At 29.6% G+C, this 3,658-nt stretch overlaps 1 pseudogene; it reads right to left on the bottom strand.

The window, feature by feature from the left end:
* Window positions 1-242: 242 nt before the first annotated feature.
* Window positions 243-361, bottom strand: LOC112480969 (annotated as a pseudogene).
* Window positions 362-3,658: the final 3,297 nt, after the last annotated feature.

Below are 3,658 nucleotides of genomic sequence, written 5' to 3'. Positions count from 1 at the left end.
GTAGGCCATTGCAAGCTACTGAGGCAAGAGATAGCAGTGATTTGATCTAGATAGTGGAGAATGAAGACAGAAGAGCTAGAGTCAACATGTTTAAAGGTTACACCAGAAATGGACATTAAATGGCAATTGAAAATGTTCATGTTAAATTATTATTATTATTTTATTATTATTATTTTTTTTTTAGGTGAGGCAACCCTTGGTTGACCACACAGATTTCAAGGACCTTGTCTTTTTATTTTTTATGCCTACAGCACCTGGTTTTCCTAGGTGGTCTCCAATCCAAGTACTATCCAGGCTGGACTCTGCTTGGCTTCTGAGATCAGATGGGATTGGGCTTGTTCAGGGTGGTATGACTGTAGACTCGTGTTATGTTAAAAAACATTACTTTTATAAAATACTAGTAAAGATATGCATATAATAAAAGGGCATATGCCAAAAAGATAAAATTATGTTATGTCTGAGTGTAGGTTGGCATGAATTTTGTTTTTTTTACTTTGAATTTTCTAAATGTTCTAAAAATAGATTTTTTCGTGTGGGGTTTTTTTTTTTTTTTTTGCTAAGAAGAAAAATTGTTTTAGAAAAAAATCAATAGAATGGGTTCAGTTATAGGACACAGCAATAAATATGTTTCTAGATTATTAAATCTGTTCATAGCATGAAATGCTTTGCTTTTCTTGCTTGTTTGTGGTCAGACCTCAATTCCTTTTCACACAGAGCTCTCCACAGAACTTCTTGAGTGTCCTCATGATATGACAGCTGTCTTATTCCCCACTGTTTTTTTATGACCTAATTCTACCTCATCATTTCTGTCATATTCTGTTCTCTAGAAGTAAGGCACTAAATCCAACCCCAAAACCAAGGAGAAGAGATTTGGCTCCATCTTTTGAAGGGATAATTATCAAACAATGTTCATATTTTAAAATCACCACAATTAAACCATTGAATAATAATGGATAGAGGATATTGTAGGCACTAAAAATTAGTAATTAAGAAAAATTTCACACAATTATTAATACAATTATATTGATTATATTTTTGCCTTTTTTCCTTAGCAAATAGGTTTGAAGGATTAGTTTTCTTTTAAAAGAATCATATGATAGCAATAGTTATAATCATGAAATAAATATTGATTAATAAATAGTTCAATAAACATTTTATTGAATAGTTCAAATAAATATTGATTAATAAATAGTTCAATAAATATTTTTAAAATTCTAGTCATTATTTGGTAGACAAGTTGAAATACAAGTGAAGAATAGTAGACTATTTTGACAGTTTTTAGGAGTTGGCACAGAATGATATGACCTGCTAAATAAAAGTACAGACCAAGTAGGGCATTTATTTATATTAATACTTTACTCAAATTCTGACACTGAATGAATTCAGCTTCTGGGATAAAATAAAGACCACCTATATTTTTATTCAAAAATTTACACAGCAATATTTATTAAACACCTACTCTATACAAGTCACTGTGTTAGATACTGTGATGCAACTATATATCATTTTCAAGGATGGAATTTGAAGCTATTTAAAATATTTTACTTCTAAAATATAAATATAGACCAATAAAAATTTTCACAATAAGTTTTAATATGTAGTAAACCAAACTCTTCTACATATGCTCTTTTTTCATAATTTTCTTGTCTAATATACCATTTATTCTTCCAAATGAATTTTAAAACCATTTCATTCTTTACTGACTCTCCTAAAACACACACACACACACACACACACTTTGGGACTTGACATGTACTCAAATAAAATTTATATGGTAAACTTAAGGGATTAGATTTTGTTTTTATTCTGTGAAGTATTTTCTTCAAGGATTCTGGTCTTCTATTTGCCAAAGTCTGTATTTATGCCATTAAGAGTTCTCTTCCAAAACTATGTTGTATGTTTGTTGAGATTCATCATTTAGTGTATAGTGTGAGTTGATCAAACTGAATTCCCCCATCCCAAAATAGTGAAATATCTTTATTTTACACTCCCTTGTGAAAATTGAGAAATGTTCTACTTCTTTTTTACACTTCATCTTTTTAACTTGGATTATAAAAGCTATACCTGTGTCATCTCTTTCAAAAAAAATTTTGCCATTTCGCTTTATGGCTAAGGGAAAATTGTTTAGGTATACCTAATTTCAGAGCTCAAAATCAGTTCTTTACAGTCACGACTGCTACATTTTTGAGTTCTTAATAGATGATTTGCCCTTTGAGTGGTTTATTTTGAGTGGTTCAATCTTAAAGAGTAGCAGGACTTGGGGAAAAATTTATGAATTCTTCCTTATATAAACACATCCTTTACTCATCCTCCCTATAGAATTCATGGGTAGCTACTTTTTTTCTATAAATGCTCTATAGAATCAATTGATTTTTCTATTATGTAGAAGAATTTTTTAGCTAACCTGCTTTTTATTCCTTTGTGAATACCATGGTAACAGTTTATATTTTTTATGTTTTTAACATTTCTCCTAGATCTCTTGAAATAAATTTTAAATAATACCCACCAAGCCATTTTTAAGTGAAGCAGTTTTCCATATTCATTTTATCTGGAATATGGTAAGCACCCTTGATTTGTGAAACACAAATCTTTTTAATATTGTTTGTATTTTTGTTCTCTTTTATAGTCTCAGTTTTACTTTTGTACTTACCCTCAACTTATTGACCTATTAGAAAGGATGTGTTTCAGAGAAGCCTGGAATCAGATATTGTAATTTCTGTTTTATAAAATTTTATTTAATTATTTTAAAAAATGAATTTATTTTTAAGTCTATTATTTTTTAGAGCAGTTTTAGGTTCTCAAAAAAATTAAGAGGAAGGTACAGAGATTTCCTATATACTCCTTGTCCCTGCACGTGCATAGCTTCCCCAATAATCAACATTCCCAACCAAAGTGGTACATTTGTTATAATTGATGAACTTACATTGACACATCATTATTACCCAAAGCCCATAGTTTAAATTAGAGTTCATTCTTGATGTGTTGTACATTCTATGGATTTTGGTCAATAATTTCTGTTTCACATATCAAAATGTACTAAAAATACCAAAAGACTTATTTTGTGCTTATTACAAACAGAAACAACTTAAGATTGATGTATTTCAAGTTTACATTAGTTAAATTCTCCTTTAAAGTTCTTAATTTCTAAGGCAATTTATTTTACCAGGTTAATCTCTGTACATTAGCTTTCAATTTAATCAGAATTATTCTTCCATTTAATAAAACATTTATGAAAATTATTTGAATATTCGAAGTTGCTCTCCCATTGGTAGACAATGGAATTTTATAAGGATTTGAATTAGAAAATTTTATCAGAGACTGGATATAAAAATAGGCATGCATTCTTTGTTATGAAATTCTCCCCCTTGTGGTTAGTACATATAGAAAGAACACTGGATGCTTTGTTTACCCACCATCCTAATTGTGGAGGATACTGGCAACTTGGTTAAAAGACATAGGGGGTCAAATATGTGGTGACAGAAAGAAATCTAATTATGGGCAGTGAACACACACTATATATATATATATATATTTCTTACTATTGAATTGTACACTTGAAACTTACTAGATTTCGTTAACCAATGTCACCATAAAAAAAAAAAAAAGACATTGTTACCTTTGTATAGCAAGCATGCTGTTTTCATTTTTGTTTTTTAAC

This window comes from Pteropus alecto, unplaced genomic scaffold (assembly GCF_000325575.1).
Source record: "Pteropus alecto unplaced genomic scaffold, ASM32557v1 scaffold20, whole genome shotgun sequence".
NCBI classification, from domain to species: Eukaryota; Metazoa; Chordata; class Mammalia; order Chiroptera; family Pteropodidae; genus Pteropus; species Pteropus alecto.
The sequence above is the reverse complement of the archived record's forward strand: the minus strand, read 5'-3'. Positions and strand labels throughout refer to the sequence as shown.